This window comes from Cydia pomonella, chromosome 14 (assembly GCF_033807575.1).
Source record: "Cydia pomonella isolate Wapato2018A chromosome 14, ilCydPomo1, whole genome shotgun sequence".
In the NCBI taxonomy this organism is placed as follows: domain Eukaryota; kingdom Metazoa; phylum Arthropoda; class Insecta; order Lepidoptera; family Tortricidae; genus Cydia; species Cydia pomonella.
Window position 1 is genome coordinate 4,941,805 of NC_084716.1, and position 20,288 is coordinate 4,962,092.

At 36.9% G+C, this 20,288-nt stretch overlaps 1 long non-coding RNA gene across 1 annotated transcript; it reads left to right on the top strand.

The window, feature by feature from the left end:
- Nucleotides 1-16,456: 16,456 nt before the first annotated feature.
- Nucleotides 16,457-19,650, top strand: LOC133524771 (uncharacterized). The gene is made up of 2 exons (XR_009800430.1): nucleotides 16,457-19,082; nucleotides 19,204-19,650. It is a non-coding gene; the product is annotated as an uncharacterized LOC133524771 (long non-coding RNA).
- The last annotated feature ends 638 nt before the right edge of the window (nucleotides 19,651-20,288 follow it).

A 20,288-nucleotide genomic window follows, 5' to 3' on the forward strand; every position in this document is an offset into this window, starting at 1 on the left:
ATCGTTGAGCATTAGACTTTTTGTTTGCCGCGATATCTATTGTCGAGTAGCAGTACTGAGAGTTCCGCTACTCGATGCTAGATGTCGACTACGAAAATAATAAGCGTTTTGGTACCAAAACTGATGTATGGAGTGAGCACTCTATGTACTTCTTATTTCTCTATGCTAGAATGGATGTCAACGTTAGAGTTTGTGAGGAAAGAGAAGAGTCGTGGAAATACATTCCACGACTCTTCTCTTTCCGAACAGACTCTACAAAGAATGAAATCAAAGAACAGTTACAAAAACTTGTCCTTTCAAGGAGCTCCAATTCCCACCCCACATTCCATCATCAGGCTTTGGAAACTAAGCAAATTTATAATTGTAAACGAAAATTTGAGCACTTTTGAATGGTTAAATATAATAAATTACCGATTTAAAATTCTTGTTTTTAAAGTGATATTGACATTGTGACACTTTTTACTAACATGTTCTATTTTATTGTTAAGAAGTTATTTATTAACTTCAAATTATAGATTCAGGAATACGTATTACGCAAAAAACTAGAAAAATATGTCATTTAATTAACTTTTATATCCCTATACCAAACCGGATCCGGTCCGGCCGGATCCGGCCGGATTGAAAACCAATCCGGTTTGCAATCCCTAATCATTACGAAGACCAAGCAATCGCCGAGCAGTATGTGTCGTGTTTACAAGAAGTTCCTCACGAGTCGTTGATTTGTAACCGAATGTAATGTCATTTTTGAAGCTTCGTAAAACCTCTAACCACATATTTGATACCTGCTGTTCGTATTTTATCCCAAATATACTGGCAATCACCTTGTTAGAGTTTCCAGTTCTGAGTTTAAAAAGGAATATAATCAATGCTTGTTGAATACTTCTAACAGAACTATTTCTGATTGACGTAAGCAAATCTTTCAAGTCATTAATCTGATCCCACGTTAATCCCGTCAATACTTGCAGCTGTTTGTCACTTATGCTTGAATTATTTATACACTCGGCGTCACGGAAATCGCACACCCACGGGTTTTTGATTCAAGCCGTTATAGACCTTATGTTGTTGAAGGTAAAGTATGAGTGCACGTACGTTTTTTATATTCAGACAAGCAAATGTCTTCCGAAGAGTCCGAATTTTGCTCTCCACTGTAGTTGTCGTCTACTTTCACTTTTTTTGCTTGTGTTGAGGTTTTATTATATTGGTTTCTTTGGTTTTCAAGTTCTTTTGTCCGTTTCCTTTGATTTTTACCTATTTTGTCCTCATGCTTTTCTACAGTATTCTCACCTTTTACGTTATTTCTTTCATTAAAGGCATCCAACACCTTATCTTCGTATTCCGATCTGACCGTCTCTTCCTCTGAGGTATCCAGTAGTGAATAGTTGTCGTCATTATGAACTTCACTATTGTATTCAGCTTTTAGTCTTTTTGACTGATGTACTTTTTTGTTGGAGGCTTTTCTTTTGTTTTTCTTACAGGTTCCTGAAGTAGATGCTACTGGATTTGTCCAAGGGTCAATATTTTCTTGTGTATTTTTCCTTGCATCATGAATCATTCATGGCTTTGCATCTACTTTTGTGAGTTTAAGTGCCCTACACTGTCTTACGTGCTTGGTTTTCTGGTAACTTTCGAATATTTGATAAAGTTGTTACTTCGTCTTGTCCAGTCGTAGTTGTTTTATCTGGTTTTGATTTTTTGGATTTATTGTCCAAAGCGTTTTTCTTTTGTGGCCTTTTTTTAACATTACCCATGAGTGTTTCCAAGTCTTGAGATGAAATCGAAGCTCCTGGTTCCACTTTTAACTTTCTGTTTACTGCAGATTTTTTTAGCGGGTTAGGTGCCTTGGATTTTTGTAAATAATCAAGAAGAGCAATATCTATTTTATAACTCGTTTCAGGTTCAAAATCTGGCAATTTTTTCATCACTTTGTTTCGATTTAAAGGGACAATGCCCGTGGCCTTAAATCCAGCTTTAATATTGTCTTTGTTTGATATTTCAATTTTTTCGAGCAGCTGCTTTAATAGAAGCGGGAAATGTCCTTTATTTATTTGTGTCTCCGAGGGATTCTTTATCTTATACTCTGTCAGTATTTGTCGCCAACATTTTTTTAAAGGTCCAAAATAGGCCACGTCTAATGGTTGAGATATGTGGGTGGAGTTTGGCGGCAAAAATGCAAATCGTATGTTATTTTTCTCACACAATCGTATGATGTTTGGATTCATATGGCTTGACAAATTGTCTCCGATAACGACTTTCGGTCCTTTAAGATTTTTAGCCCATGGTATTACGGTATTTTCAAACCAGTCCTCAAAAACTGTGGCGTCGAACCACCCAGACTTAGTCCGATTATATCTCGCGTCTGGGGGGCCATTTGAACACCAATTGGTCCACAAATGCTCCGATTTGTATACTGTGTACACTGGTAGTAGACATCCATCTGCACTTGCTGCAAACATAATAGATATATTCCCTTTGGAATGATTTAAAATTCTTTCGGGATACTTAACTTTCCTTTTAAATATACATTTGGTTGACCCCGGGTTATCAGATAAATTAGATTCATCGTAATTTAGAATGTTATTTGGAGGTACGTCTTTTACAGTGTGTTTTAGATTCTCGAAGTAATTCTCAAACTCTTCCGCAGATTTTTCTGCCCGGGATCTTTTAATATTTTGCACTGAGCGCTCCGTTAATTTATCGCGGTGTCGGTCTAAAAAATGTTTTATCCACCACTTGCCAGGTAGTTTATTATCAAATAAACATGCACGTCGATTTTTATTTAAGTACTCGAATATCAGTATTCGTAGGTCTAATCGAGACAACGGTGAACCAAAGTCGGCCGCCGCTGTCAAGAATATATAATTTGAATATATAATTTTAAGGAATTTTTCTATTTCAGGCTTTAATCGGTGTAGTAATGGCACCTCAGATTGGAAAAGTAAATTAAAGTCTGTCAGTAATGATAATGTGTATGACATAAATTCTAAGTATATGATCATCAGGTCATTTTTCAGAACAATTAATATTTCTTCAGTGGTCTTGGATGGCTCATCAAACACTTCAGCACTGAAGTATGGAATTAGTGCAGGCAGTTGTTCCAAGATCCTGTCCACACATTGTTTGAGATAGCCATCTAGTTGTAGCAGGACTTAAAATGTTGTGTATTTCAGTGTTGAAAAATTCTAGCATCTCTAATAACTTTTTTTGCCTTTTGTCACTTCTAGAAAAATGAGAGCCAATATTTCTCAATGTATCCTCCAGAGATCTTGGGAGATGTAAGCAAGCCTTTGAGGCAACAAGGTCGATGCTGTGGCAAGAGCATTTTAGGCAAACAATGTTTTCAAATTCTTGCTTTAATCGAGAAAACACTGAGTCGTGTTCACCTACCATGGAATTGGTGGTGTCTAAAGAAAATCCAACAAAGTTACTAGGTGGGATATTCTTATTGTCAATGGTTTTTCTTAAACAATTAAACAAGCTTTCCCCGGTGCTTGACTCTGGCTCAACCATATCCAGAAATGATTAACATCACTGTCACAATGAATAGCAGTGATTGCACACTGTTTTTTTATGGAGTTGTCTGTTGTCTCATCTAATATTAAGGAGTAGTAGCTACCTGGTTCCTTAATATAATTTATTAGTTCTATTGAAAATTCAGGACCCAATATTTGTAAGACAATAGCAGTGGCCTTAGTTCTGCCCATTTGTAAGCCTTTGGCAATGTTGGAGTCTGGAAAGATGTTTGCCAAAAGAGGCACTAAGGTATCCATCAAGATAAATGGCAGGTTATTTGAAGCGAGCAGTCCGGCCAGTTTTAGTTCTGCGCGTTTAATCATTTTGTTTGTCTCAGTCTCTAGCTTGCTAACCAGCTCTGATATAGTTTTATTAGTAGGTACTGTTGAGCAACATCATCTGTTTGTGCCCTCTGCTGCCTAAATGTGTTTTTAAAACTCCTTTATGGTTAGGTAGCTCTAAATTACAAAATTTACATTTAGGGACCACATCGCCATGGTCATTGGTGAACCAATTTTTAAAATTGGGCATTTCCATCCATTTATCATTGAACGATAGATTCGATTTTTTTCTAATGTTAGTGACTGGCTGTGTTGACTCTTCAGAAGGGCCAGCAGTAGCACCTGGTCATTTTTTTTTGTAACAAATTTATCCATTTTAAATTGAACAGAACCACGCAAAACCCACTGCAACAAACAAAAACATGCCACTGCCACAACCATTTCTTAAACAAATATCTCATGCAATGCAAACACACAGGGAAGAAGAAGTGAAGAATTGTAAGTAGTAGTTACTTTAGTTCGTACTCTTTTCTTTGTATGTTACATTTTACATACATACAGCTTGTATGAAATATTTTAGCAATAATATTTGTTTTTTTTTCTTCTCGTTTGTCTGTCTTGAATTTTTTTTATAGAGATGACAATATTATATTACATTATGAACATTGACGAAGAATCTGACTGTTGACAAGTTCAAAGGATTAGTAAGTTAAGTTTATGTTTATCAAAAATGTAGAAAAGTTTATAAAGTTAACAGGAAAAAAATAGTGTAAGAATGATTGTACCTGAAGAAAGAAGCATGCTAATGATTTGTTGAGATCTATTGTTCATCTACATTCGGCTCTTAAAACAAGAATTTTTTAGTAAATAGTAGGGAATAATGGAGATTATAAAAATTAAGTACATACATAATACGTTTAAGAAAAGAAAACTTACAATATGGTTGTTAGGAGGAACCCTCAGGATGGGTGGAGACTTAGGCCTTAACGGGCGTACAGCCAATGGTCCTGTAAGCTATGAAAAAAATAAAAAAAAAAAAAATAAAAAAATAAAAATACAATATATTAATTATATAGTGATGAGGTTACACAATGGTTTAGTTAGGTTAAGAACAGAGGCAGCAATAGGCATGAGTGACGTGGACCTCGAGGTCCGAGGGGCCTCACGCATCAGATAAGTAAAATGTCTTGGACACAGCGTAAAAGTGTTCTTTATTTCTTGCACCACCAGTGGGTCTCGCTGAGTGTACCTTGCCCACTTGGAATTTTGATATAGCCTCGCCACTAAAGAATGTAACTTTTAGACGAAGTTCATAGAATAAAACTAATTTACCACATCAAGGAGCATCTTGGCATCTGGATGGTCGCACTAAAACAATAAAATAAATAAATAATAATAATGAAAATATGGAATGCTTCACAAGTTACACGCATATATTAAGGTGAATAGTTACCAAAAGGTCCAATAGGTCCGGGGGAGGATTGGGATCCTGTGGACATGAGAGAATGAAAATGAAATAAAAATTAACATATATATATACTAATCTTGACTACCTTGAATGTGTAAGTAAATCAAATTATTGACACCTGATTTTGCTCCTCTCGTCTTGTGCTTTGTATTTTGGTCTTTGATCCTTGTCCAATGACCTCTTGCTAAAAAATATATATATATATATATATATATATATATATATATATATATATATATATATATATATAGAAAGTTTGTAACTTTGAAGGGAGGTTAATGATAGGGATCAAAAATGAAAGAGAAAGGGAAAATTATAATAATAGTAGATCAGGGCAGTCAAAAGAATTATTGCACTAGATTCCAATTTTTCAAATAATGCTTCCGCTATTTTTCTTTACTAGATCTCAAGGTAGTTCCTGCCTAAGGTTGAATTCTATAAGCTTACCTCTTTATAAATCTCCTCCATTTTCCCATTCAGAATGGCCTCTTCACTCTCTTCCATCTAGATATATATAAAAAAAGAGGGTTTCTCATTTTGACAACTAAAAGAAAAAGGAGGTAGTAAAATATACAAACAGGAAATGGAAGATAATTTGTGAGGTCCACTTCTGGTTGAGGAAGTTCAGTAGGCTGAAAAAAAAAAGAAAAGAATAAGAAGTACTTAAGGTTAGTAAGAAAAAATTCAATACATAACTATCTAAAAATAAGTTTATTTATTATACATACATACGAGGTAGCTGGTCTGGTACATTTGTTCTGAAAAATAAATAAATAAATAAGCATACTAAATTAAATGATAACTATACAAATTTCAAAATAAAACCAATTTCAAGTACTTAATTAAACAATTAGGGGATTAAGAGGTATAAGTATCTTATGAAAGTTAACATACTTACTGTTGCTCGTTTTTCTTTCCGCTGAATAGAGGCTACCCAGCGGCGAACATCTTTAAAAGTATAGTTTGCACCGAATTTCTCGGAGCATTTTTTTTAAAAACCCAGCTTAGCCTTATGCCGCAATCTACGTATATTGGCCTGAGGATGTTTCGAGTCCCATAAAATGGGAAACTTCTCAAATAACATTTGTTTGGCGAGGGGATTCATTACGTAGGGCAAAAGTTTAAATTTGGTACCGGTTACAAATTTTCAAATAATCAGCAGTTATAAAAATTTATTGGGTGGCCAGAAAAAAAAAGAGAAATAGTCAAGGAAGGAACGCGTGAAGTTCCCGTTTTACATTCATTTTTAAATTTGCAACTCTTTCTACTGACGGAAAGGGCTTAACAGACTACGAATGTCCTGAATGGTTTCGAAATAGATCATAGATCGATAGCTTTCATTTTGAACCTTGACAATTTAGTCTGACGTGACGTTCGAAATAAACAAAGAGTGATCTTGAGGATTAATTATCGTTTTATGAGAAAGTATAGTGATATTTGGCCCGAATTATATGAAAATAGGCTTATTTTATGAACATTATTTTGATCACGGGAGACGTAAAGCATATGAGTGCAATTTTTAAGCAAAGTACAGTAATGGTGTCGTTTCGTTCGTGAAAAAGAAAATTAATTTATACAGTAAATTTATATTGGAACAGTTGATATTGTTTGCATCAGTGGGGTGAATAGTGATACTCATACTCATACTCATACTCATTTATTGGTAAAATATACAATTTTACATGTCAGCAATAAAATACACAGTTGAAATTAAATTAAATTAAATAAAAATAAAAAAGAATAAAAGAATAGCTTAATTTACAAGAAACAAACATTGAGCGTGAGTACAAAATTTTTGGCAAACCGGAATATTTGTAGGTTATGTTTACAGAATTATATATATATATATTTTTTTTTTTTTTTTTTCTCTCAGTAATTTTTTTTTGATTGCAGCTCTAGAACTCCTTGTCCGTCTGTAAAGATCGACTGAAAAAGTGAAAGAGGAAGGAAAATTGATGATTTGAGTGCTTATGGTTAATGAGGTTGTGAGGATTTATGAATGAAATGTATGAATATTAGATGATGAACGTCAAGTGGACGGATATACTTTATTGCTAAGAATGGATCGATACAGATAGACAAAGGCTGGAATGTAATCGAACTGGAACTGTCGGTATTTGCGGGGGATCAAAAAGGGGGGGGGGGGGGGAGGGGAACACAACTAACTGGAAAAGTCTTATCAGTAGGTTAAAATCCATTGGATTAGACCCATTTAAAAGGGTAGATTGTTCTAGTTAGTACTCTACAAGGTATGAAGACACTTACGAAACCCACACACTCATTTTGGATGGGATATATCCGACATTCGACATATTTCATGGGCCGTGAGCGTCTAAAAAGGACGAGGCTCTTATCAAGAATTAATAAAACATGATTATAAAGTAGTTTTATTGGTATAAGGTGTAATATTCAGTAGATATTTTTACTTTATTTAACACTTGGTTGGACAAAACATATTTACTGTACCATATTGAGGTACTCACTAGTGTCAATTTTAAGTTTGTTCAAAAAAAAAAAACACCCAAACAAACTTAAAGGTCGGTGTATCTTATTTAAGTATGAGACACGCGCCAAGAAAACGTGACTGAGGGTGATAAGGCAGTGGAATTTGATTCGGATTTTGGCAATGGAACTTGAAAGCTTCGTACTTATAAAAATTAAAGGTTTCTTTGTTTTACTTGGGGAGTTTTTGCTGTCTCATTAGATGCTCTTCTACGGAAGTGTACGGTCCACAGAGAAAAAGATCTCGCCGAGACCGGGGTGAGCTGGCAAGAACGGGTTAATAGGACCTATCGGACCCACAATCCGATATCTCTGGCGGAGCGAGGTTACTGGGGAAAAAGTTGTCTTGGTTCATTGACAGAGTTCTGTTGAGCTGATTTCAGAGCTGAGTCGCTAACAGTCACTTAGTAATGGAATACACACTACACGTTTAAGCGGGGAGGGAAAGCACCGACAAGTCTAGAAAATAGATTGTATTTTTCCATAGCACACGCATGTGTTCCATTACAAAATTCAATCGATTTGGGGGCGAGGTGTAACTGGCCATAAGCCTATATATGTATATAAAACATTTAATTAGTAAGGGGCCTTAATAAAAAATATAAAATTAGTTCTTCTTTAAATTGTTTATTGATCTTGTGTCTATTTATTCAAACTTTCTCTCAAAAGTATTTCAATATAAAAAATAATTGAGTTAAATAATATCAGAAATAGGACTGGACTATCAGAAAAACCTTAAACAGTCAAATTATAACATTAATTTTGATTTAAAGAGAAATACCTACAATTTTGAAAACAGCGCCCGAGAGGAATTGAATACGTTATAACGTACGTACATAAGTATTGACCATCGAAGCATTATCAACAAGCTGTTTAACGTTTAAGTGGGTACTTGAGAAGGATCATAGATGGCTCTGATTAATCTAATATATCATGGTCAATCAAGACCAAACCTTATATATGAGGAATAAGGACTATTAAAGATTGGACGAGGGACGCGTCGTTATGACTTTTATTCAGAGGTTTCGCAGGTGTTTGTCCGAGTTACATTATCAGACAAATATGAGACCTAAGTAAAAGATGTAAGGACTACATCATGAAAATTGCAAATCTTCTAGGTACCTTCGTAATGTCGACAGGTTTTCTCGGAATTTTTGTCCGCATTACGCACGTGCGTGTGTCCGAGTTACGTTATTAAACCAAAATGAGACTTAAAGCAAAGGATGTAAGGACTACATTACTTTTCTAGGTACATTCATAATGGCGACATGATTTCTTGGAACTGTGTCTGCATTAGTGAATGCAATCCCGACTCGGGATTGCAAATTCGAGATCCCGCGGGATTAGAAATATCAATCCCGCGGGATCCCGGAATTTTCGGGATCCCGAGTAAATTAAAAAAAAAGTAAAATTCGAATGAATTAAAACGATAATAACGGCATGTTTGTGATGGTGACGTTAATTAAAATAACGTATTAATAGACAGAAAACAAAAACCTTTATTCTTTAATATTATTAACCAAATCATCATCAGTTTTCCTTGGAAATTAACAAAGGTAATCAAATCATGTAACTGTAATAAGAATCAAAACAACAAGGAATTAGAGAGTATTACAAGTGATTTTGAAAGTGACTTCTTAAAAAGCAAAGCGTATTAAGAGTGTTATCTGCTAAACGGCATCTTACATCCGTTGCAATGTACTCAGCTGCTGAGAATGCCCTCTCCGACTCAACACTGGTTGGCAACAGCGTGTCGAAGCAATTATATGAAAAAAGCAAAAATCTTCCCCTTGTTCCTCCACACTCAAATAAATCCATTTCCTTTTTTATGACAGACTCTAATCTGTCTAAGCTCGTGGATACACGTGTAAAGGGACTTTTAGATGCTCGCAAATTTTGTTCTAATTCCTCTTTAAGTGACATATTAGTTTGTACAGCAGTAGCACGTAAATTCAAATCTTCTGCAATCATTGAAAGAGGCAAGTCATCTTCGTTTAATACTGCCGTATTAATCTCTGCTTAGTTCGGTTCTTTACGATATAATACGTGTGTTACATCGCTGACGACTGCCGCCCAATCCCGTCAATCCCAAACGGGATCCCGTCATATTATGCGTCGGGATTGATCCCGAAAAATTACACGGGATCTCGCGAGATCGGGATCCCGCGGGATCGGGATTGCATTCCCTAGTCTGCATTACACAGGTGTTAATAAAGTGTTGACAAATCAGTTTGTCTACATTAGGGGTGAATGACGGCACGGGAAAATAAATCTTAAATAGCGGAACATAATGACTACACGGAAGTATTGTGATTTAAGACTTTTAAATATCAGTCTAGGATGAAATGATATAAAAGGGCCGGTAAAGGCAGTGGGATTCATTAATTTTCAACCGTCGGACTAGCAGTATCTCTGGCTTTGGGTAAGTGAAGTGCCTCTACCATTCTTTCTATTTGTTTGTGTTTGCTGGGAATTATCCTGGTAAATTTAAACTTGTAAATTGTGTCTGTGTTTGGTTTTGCGGGGACAACATCGTCGTAACGCTAAACTTAGACTATGGTGGAGATACTTTACTTTCAGTTTGTGTTATTTTTATTGTGAAGTTTTCTACACTATGTCTTTCTGAGTGTTGCGGAAAGTAATTTCCGTAACATTGGCTTAGATAATGGTGTCAGGGGAACTTCATTTTTATGTTTGATTTGTTAATAAGTTTGTTAGTAAAATTTAACTTAGTTATTTTACTACCTTTCTATGGGTTAGTTTGTTATATATAAAGCCAGATCACTGTTAGGACTAACAGTTTGTCCGTCTAAGCGGCTTCAACCTTGCCGGTGTTAACAGGAGCCGTTTAGAAGTCTTTTGCTCCAAGTTGAGAGGGTTTGGCGTCTCTTCTTTACCAACATAAGAGGCGAACATACTCTCCCTGGTCTCAAGGTCCAGCTGTTAGATGAATGTGAGGGCATCACGTGCGTGCCATTGAGAGTTATCTCTGCTCACTGAAGTCTGCAGTAATTGAGGCTAGGTCTTGTATTAAATCTATTTATGTATTTCGGTGCTCTGTTCATGCTTGTGCTGGTTGCGGGGGAGCTCTTGTCGTGATTGATACCAAAACACTAAGTTTTAGTCATGGCAGGGTTTCCTGGGTGGCTGGTGGTGGGTTCAGAATGGCCTCTTCACTCTCTTCCATCTAGATATATAAAAAAAGAGGGTTTCTCATTTTGACAACTAAAAGAAAAAGGAGGTAGTAAAATATACAAACAGGAAATGGAAGATAATTTGTGAGGTCCACTTCTGGTTGAGGAAGTTCAGTAGGCTGAAAAAAAAAAAGAAAAGAATAAGAAGTACTTAAGGTTAGTAAGAAAAAATTCAATACATAACTATCTAAAAATAAGTTTATTTATTATACATACATACGAGGTAGCTGGTCTGGTACATTTGTTCTGAAAAATAAATAAGCATACTAAATTAAATGATAACTATACAAATTTCAAAATAAAACCAATTTCAAGTACTTAATTAAACAATTAGGGGATTAAGAGGTATAAGTAGATTATGAAAGTTAACATACTTACTGTTGCTCGTTTTTCTTTCCGCTGAATAGAGGCTACCCAGCGGCGAACATCTTTAAAAGTATAGTTTGCACCGAATTTCTCGATGCATTTTTTTAAAAAACCCAGCTTAGCCTTATGCCGCAATCTACGTATATTGGCCTGAGGATGTTTCGAGTCCCATAAAATGGGAAACTTCTCAAATAACATTTGTTTGGCGAGGGGATTCATTACGTAGGGCAAAAGTTTAAATTTGGTACCGGTTACAAATTTTCAAATAATCAGCAGTTATAAAAATTTATTGGGTGGCCAGAAAAAAAAAGAGAAATAGTCAAGGAAGGAACGCGTGAAGTTCCCATTTTACATTCATTTTTAAATTTGCAACTCTTTCTACTGACGGAAAGGGCTTAACAGACTACGAATGTCCTGAATGGTTTCGAAATAGATCATAGATCGATAGCTTTCATTTTGAACCTTGACAATTTAGTCTGACGTGACGTTCGAAATAAACAAAGAGTGATCTTGAGGATTAATTATCGTTTTATGAGAAAGTATAGTGATATTTGGCCCGAATTATATGAAAATAGGCTTATTTTATGAACATTATTTTGATCACGGGAGACGTAAAGCATATGAGTGCAATTTTTAAGCAAAGTACAGTAATGGTGTCGTTTCGTTCGTGAAAAAGAAAATGAATTTATACAGTAAATTTATATTGGAACAGTTGATATTCTTTGCATCAGTGGGGTGAATAGTGATAAAGAATAGCTTAATTTACAAGAAACAAACATTGAGCGTGAGTACAAAATTTTTGGCAAACCGGAATATTTGTAGGTTATTATTACAGAATTATATATATATATATATATATATTTTTTTCTCTCAGTAATTAATAATCTTATTTTTTATTTATTTTTGATTTCATCTCTAGAGCCTTGACCGTCTGTAAAGATCGACTGAAAAAGTGAAAGAGGAAGGAAAATTGATGATTTGAGTGCTTATGGTTAATGAGGTTAGATAGATAGATAGAATACTCTTTATTGGCACACCTCAGTAAAAATATACAAGAAAAATAAACCATTGATTAAATTTAGAGGCAGACAACAGGCGGTCTTATCGCTAAAAAGCGATCTCTTCCAGACAACCTTTGGGTAGCGGAAATAGAGAAGTTAATCGAAAAAGTAGGTGTTGCTAAACCGTTATGAAGCCTAGATTCACACACACAATTACAGTGAATAAACATACACATATAAGGAATATAAATAGACATACATAAACATACATATAAATATATATAAAATTAACCGAAACATAGCTAAATATGACAGCAGCATGTGTGTGTGAGGTTGTGAGGATTTATGAATGAGATGTATGAATATCAGATGATGAACGTCAAGTGGACGGATATACTTTATTGCTAAGAATGGATCGATACAGATAGACAAAGGCTGGAATGTAATCGAACTGGAACTGTCGGTATTTGCAGGGGATCAAAAGGGGGGGGAGGGGAACACAACTAACTGGAAAAGTCTTATCAGTAGGTTAAAATCCATTGGATTAGACCCATTTAAAAGGGTAGATTGTTCTAGTTAGTACTCTACAAGGTATGAAGACACTTACGAAACCCACACACTCATTTTGGATGGGATATATCCGACATTCGACATATTTCATGGGCCGTGAGCGTCTAAAAAGGACGAGGCTCTTATCAAGAATTAATAAAACATGATTATAAAGTAGTTTTATTGGTATAAGGTGTAATATTCAGTAGATATTTTTACTTTATTTAACACTTGGTTGGACAAAACATATTTACTGTACCATATTGAGGTACTCACTAGTGTCAATTTTAAGTTTGTTCAAAAAAAAAAAACCACCCAAACAAACTTAAAGGTCGGTGTATCTTATTTAAGTATGAGACACGCGCCAAGAAAACGTGACTGAGGGTGATAAGGCAGTGGAATTTGATTCGGATTTTGGCAATGGAACTTGAAAGCTTCGTACTTATAAAAATTAAAGGTTTCTTTGTTTTACTTGGGGAGTTTTTGCTGTCTCATTAGATGCTCTTCTACGGAAGTGTACGGATAATGACTGTATAATGACTACACGGAAGTATTGTGATTTAAGACTTTTAAATATCAGTCTAGGATGAAATGATATAAAAGGGCCGGTAAAGGCAGTGGGATTCATTAATTTTCAACCGTCGGACTAGCAGTATCTCTGGCTTTGGGTAAGTGAAGTGCCTCTACCATTCTTTCTATTTGTTTGTGTTTGCTGGGAATTATCCTGGTAAATTTAAACTTGTAAATTGTGTCTGTGTTTGGTTTTGCGGGGACAACATCGTCGTAACGCTAAACTTAGACTATGGTGGAGATACTTTACTTTCAGTTTGTGTTATTTTTATTGTGAAGTTTTCTACACTATGTCTTTCTGAGTGTTGCGGAAAGTAATTTCCGTAACATTGGCTTAGATAATGGTGTCAGGGGAACTTCATTTTTATGTTTGATTTGTTAATAAGTTTGTTAGTAAAATTTAACTTAGTTATTTTACTACCTTTCTATGGGTTAGTTTGTTATATATAAAGCCAGATCACTGTTAGGACTAACAGTTTGTCCGTCTAAGCGGCTTCAACCTTGCCGGTGTTAACAGGAGCCGTTTAGAAGTCTTTTGCTCCAAGTTGAGAGGGTTTGGCGTCTCTTCTTTACCAACATAAGAGGCGAACATACTCTCCCTGGTCTCAAGGTCCAGCTGTTAGATGAATGTGAGGGCATCACGTGCGTGCCATTGAGAGTAATCTCTGCTCACTGAAGTCTGCAGTAATTGAGGCTAGGTCTTGTATTAAATCTATTTATGTATTTCGGTGCTCTGTTCATGCTTGTGCTGGTTGCGGGGGAGCTCTTGTCGTGATTGATACCAAAACACTAAGTTTTAGTCATGGCAGGGTTTCCTGGGTGGCTGGTGCGTGTGTGTACTGGAGTGCTGATAAATTATAGACACGCTAGGGCGACTTACTCTCTACCAACGAGCCTGCGGGCGTAGAGGGGGGAGTCATCTATACTGGCCTATAGGTTACTTTCTCGGATTCGCCTGCCGAACTTTACAGCTAGACTTAGGGATACACTTGTGTATGTTCCATAGCACTAGATCAATGGTAAGTGCGATCTGTGTTTTGGACATACTAGATTAGGGATGGAGTCACACACACCGATATAGGGTCTTTCTTAGGTTTGGTCTAGAAAATTGATTGGATGGTATATATTTATCTCTTGAGGGTTTAATGATGTGAAATTATGGTTTTATTATCTTGTGCGGATGCTAAAGTTGGTAAAGGTTAAATTGCCTAAATCTATCCTAAAACTCTTAAATTTACCTGAGTAATTAGTACATTGATGTTTTCCGTTAAATACTTATTTCTATTTTATTTTATTTTCTGGTCTTGTGATGTAGAGAGGAGGTGCTGAGTGTAGCATTCGGGTTTTCTATGGTAACTTTATACTAAAATATCAAGCAGAGTGGAACACAAGCTATTCTGAGATAGAATAATTGAAGAATGGTTTGTTTTAGGGACCCCTTGGCAGGCAAGAGCAGTCCAATGGGAATTTTGAGTGAAATAATGCTCAACTTGTTATTTCTGTCTAGTAAAATTTAGCAAGTAGTTAACAAATAACCTTAAGTATTTTGTTTATACATCTAAAGGACCAGAAATATAGTCTATTCTTTCAGTGCTGGGATTTGGGAAAGGGGATTATGTATTTCTAGTTTTTTTTTAATTTGATTAACTGAAGATACTTGGCACTTCTTTCTACAGTTCATCTGGGATTGCCTAGGTTGTGAAGTGTTGGTAAAAGCCCATCAGGCTAAAGTAGTAGGATAGGTGACCCGACGAATATTGTGGATCGGGATACGAGCCTTCAAACCCGCATCGAGCATACGAAGTAGCACGTGTGAACGGATCACACATCGCTTCAGAGGTGATAGTTAATTATACTTAATCCTAAAATGCTAGGGTATAAATGGGCTTAACCTGAGAGTGCTGCTTCTATGTGACAGCTACTGTGTAATCTGTATCAATAAAGGTTATAAGTATGTACTTATAAAATTGTATTATTATTTTTAAGACAAACGCTACTGGAAAAAGTTTTAATGTGCATAATATTATTAATATTTGAGCATGACTTGCCCGCGATTTGAGATAGACCGCGACATAGGCTACCTGTCACATCTGACAACATTTATCACAAAGTGACGGGCAGTCAATCTCACGGTCTATCTATACAACAGACTGAGAAAGCGATATCTACATCTCGTTCTGCTGTATAGCTGCGTCCCTACAACTTACGTAAGAACTTACAAGTGTAATTCGGCCTAGTGTAATATGAAATGAATGTATCATCCCGTAGTAGAGTACCGTTACCTTAAATGTGTATGTAGGTACTTACATCAGTTGACATGCTCGAATGAGGCCGATCCGCTGTAGACACTGTAGATCGTGGACGATTCTTTTCTTGTAAGAATATCATAGCTTGAAATGCATACCATTTCGAAACGTATATTTCGTCTCGTCCGGCACCGCTTCTTATACTATCTTTCACTTTTTTATTTTCTTTCGAAAACGTTGTTTGTAAATTTTTTATCTTTTTTTCTACTTCCTCTTTAGTAATTTCAAACGAGTTTGCTATTTCGAGAAGTGCATCATGACGTTTTATTTTATTACGGTAATCATTGTGAACAATGTCCCATAATATTGGTTTGTTTTTGTATTGCTCGATAAATTCCAAAGTTCTTTCATTCGGCCACGCGGTCGCCGCCATTTTTCGCGTCACGAGACAACCAGTATATTCACAACTGCGAGCTTCACACTACTGACTGAACAAATAAACACAAGCAAGCCAGACAGGTAGCGCGCGGGGCGCGGGCGTGCAGCGCGTGACAAATGGGGAGCGGTCGGCGCGGGGCGCGGCTGATCAAGTAGCTCGATCGACATCGGCTATTCCATTCTACCATCGATCGATGCCATCGATCGACGAACGATCGATTGGTCTGGTAGCAACTATCGATCGACGTTGACAGTTCCATTCTACCATCGATCGATGCCGTTGATCGACGAACGATCGATTGATCTGGTAGCAACTATCGATCGACGTTGACAGTTCCATTCTACCATCGATCGATGCCATCGATCGACGAACGATCGATTGATCTGGTAGCAACTATCGATCGACGTTGACAGTTCCATTCTACCATCGATCGATGCCGTTGATCGACGAACGATCGATTGATCTGGTAGCAACTATCGATCGACGTTGACAGTTCCATTCTACCATCGATCGATGCCATCGATCGACGAACGATCGATTGATCTGGTAGCAACTATCGATCGACGTTGACAGTTCCATTCTACCATCGATCGATGCCGTTGATCGACGATCGATCGATTGGTCTGGTAACACCCATAAGGCAGTGGAATTTGATTCGGATTTTGGCAATGGAACTTGAAAGCTTCGTACTTATAAAAATTAAAGGTTTCTTCGTTTTGCTTGGGGAGTTTTTGCTGTCTCATTAGATGCTCTTCTACGGAAGTGTACGGTCCACAGAGAAAAAGATCTCGCCGAGACCGGGGTGAGCTGGCAAGAACGGGTTAATAGGACCTATCGGACCCACAATCCGATATCTCTGGCGGAGTGAGGTTACTGGGGAAAAAGTTGTCTTGGTTCATTGAAAGAGTTCTGTTGAGCTGATTTCAGAGCTGAGTCGCTAACAGTCACTTAGTAATGGAATACACACTACACGTTTAAGCAGGGAGGGAAAGCACCGACAAGTCTAGAAAATAGATTGTATTTTTCCATAGCACACGCATGTGTTCCATTACAAAATTCAATCGATTTGGGGGCGAGGTGTAACTGGCCATAAGCCTATATAAAGGGTGGTCCAGATATAGAGGCCGCCTATGAAAATGTTGATTGCAATTAAATGAAAAGCATGAGACAAAACATGAATGATGTGTTTTTTACAATATTTATTTTAGCAAAACGTACAAACAATATTATAACCCAACGGGCCCTTGTTTGGCACATTGTAGCAGTTTGGGACGGAAGCGATTAAACAGCAATTTTCCAGATTTTTCCGCAATTTCCTTGGAAATCCGTTTCCAGATTCTTTTCATTGCTGGTATGGAGGTTACTGGTTTATTTAACTCGCAATATCTTTGCTTGCAAAGAGCCCAAAACTTTTCAATTGGACGTAGCTGTGGCACATTTGGCAAGTTGTCTCGCTTAGGCACAATAACGACTCCTGCCTTTTTGAGTTCTTTTAGCACAGGTCCCACGTAGTGTGACGTAGCGAGATCTGGCCAAAATAAAATAGGCCTCTGCACATTAAGCTTCCGAATGAATGGCAATAATCGTTTTTTAATACACTCTTCTAAGTATATTTCGCTGTTCACAGTTCGGTTAGTCACGAAGGGTTCGGAAATGTGTCCTTCTTCAGAGATCGCTTGCCAAATCATGAAGCGGCGTTCAAACTTCCCAGTTGGGAGTAACGTGTCTTCGATTGGAGTCTCCTGTTCATCGTCCGACATGCAGTACTTGTCTCCTGCTACTTGCGTTGGATCCAAGGGCACGTAGGTTTCGTCGTCTAAAACAAAGAAGAAATTTCGTCCGCTCGGAACGCTGTCTTTGTATAGCTTAGCTGCACCCTTAATACACCGATCAATCTGATTTTGATTGTATTTGGGGCTGCGTCTTTCCTTCTGCTTCGAATTCCAGCGGCTTTATTCACTCGTCGGTACGTTGAAAGACTCATTCCCAGTTCTCGTGACGCGACGCGATCAGATTTGCTACGATTCTGTCTCGCCTTCCTCAATACTTTTTTTTGCAATCTAGGCGTATTTATAGTTGGTTTTTGGCCGGGAAGTGGCCTGAATCCCACTTGATGATTATTTACGTACCGATTGATTACATTTCGGATGGTCCGCTGAGGTACGTTTTGCTCGCGAAAGTGATGCAAAGTCAGTAGACGGTTTTCAGAATGACGTTTGTAAAACTTAGCTCGGTATTCGTGCTCGGCACGCTTCATTATTATGTATTTTTTGGAAACATGCAACTGAAATCAAAACTAGGATAAACAACAATTAAAATGCATTTGATATTTATTTCAATTGTTTATTTTTTAATGTGCTCCCGATATTTCGACGCAGTTACATGCATCATGATCACGGGTAAACGGGTTTATATCTCGGTCAATGTGACTAAAAACTAACCGTGAATCAATCAAAACTCTTACATGAGATTAGTTTTGATTTTAAGAACTGAAATAAAAAAGTTAGTTATTAAGTTGTCACAATCACAAATCAACACAAATTCGTGATTTCTTTTGTTCTTGGTAACAATTAAGATTCACCCGTTTATTTTGGCAGGTTTATTAGTACGGCTACAGCTTTTTACCTCATTTGTGAAAAGTACCTTATCTTCAAGAGGACAATTGATGCTTCTAAGATTGGGCATTTAGCTCTTCTTAGCTTCGATCCTCTACTGGGTGACTAAAACTTTTTTTTATTTTTTTTTTTATCTTGCACGTGTGCATTTGCCCTGATGCATATAGTACCCATTGCAGGCGGTGTTTAGTGCTTTGTGAAAAGTACCTTATCTTTAGGAGGACAATAAATGCTTCTAAGAATGAGCCCGTTATATTGTTATTGGCTAGCTAAAACGATTTATTTTTATTTATGGCATTTTCTTATCTTGCACGTGTGCTCTTGACCTGACACATGTGCAGGTGGTGTTTTAGTGCCTTCTCCCACTCTACCCATATAACCCGACTTCTGACACATGTGCAGATGGTGTTTTAGTGCCTTCTCCCACTCTACCATATAACCCGACTTCTGACACATGTGCAGATGGTGTTTTAGTGCCTTCTCCCACTCTACCATATAACCCGACTTCTGAAACAATGACAGTGAGGGTAAGTAATTTAGTCACGATTTACTCGTTGGCACCTTCTTACCTACACTACCTACCTTTCGCTCGTGTATAACTAGTGAAGTGACCTGGCTGTGGATTATCGGAATACGTACTTGCCTAACCTGACTGAGCCCGCTTTGAACTGGACACCGAACCTGCTTTATCAGACGACCTGGCTACGAATTCTGGAAACATGAACCTTCCCGCATCGACTGACACGGCTATGCATCCTGACCTGGCAGCTATGCAGGTGGAGATAAATAACTTTGACGAAACTGCAACTGAACCAACTGGTACGTACCCGGTATCCTATACTTTATACTCTTTTTATGGCGGGAAACGTATAAAATAACAATAAATAATACTTTGACTACCGGTCTGGCCTAGTGGACCACCCTGCCTGGTAAGCCGCGGTCCCGGGTTCGAATCCCGGTAAGGGCATTTATTTGTGTGATGAGCACATATATCTGTTCCTAAGTCATGGATGTTTTCTATGTATTTAAGTATTTTGTATATTATATATATTATATATCGTTGTCTAAGTACCCACAACACAAGCCTTCTTGAGCTTACCGTGGGGCTAAGTCAATCTGTGTAAAAAAATGTCCTAATATTTATTATTATTTATTAAATAAATATTTTTTCGATTCCGCTCAAACTTGTATAATTTTATAACGATTTTGGAGTAACGTAGAGTATTTAGAGAAAGTCTATGCCCAGCAGGCAGCATTTTCTATTAGTTTGATATTGGTTTTCAATTTTGTCATTCATAAATTGATTTATTTATTATATTAACTGCTAAAATCGAATTAACAGTTTATATTTATTATGTATCGATCTAATATAATAATGAACAATAAAAATAAACCGCTCACATTCAAATGTATGTGTTAAGTTTCGTTTTTGCAAATAATTATTAAATTTTTGTACGCTCTAAAAAATCCTCCTATACCTCATCCGCTCCCTCACATTCACACTTGTATATTGCTGTCTCGCTCGCACTCGCGCTGCAACGCTGCGA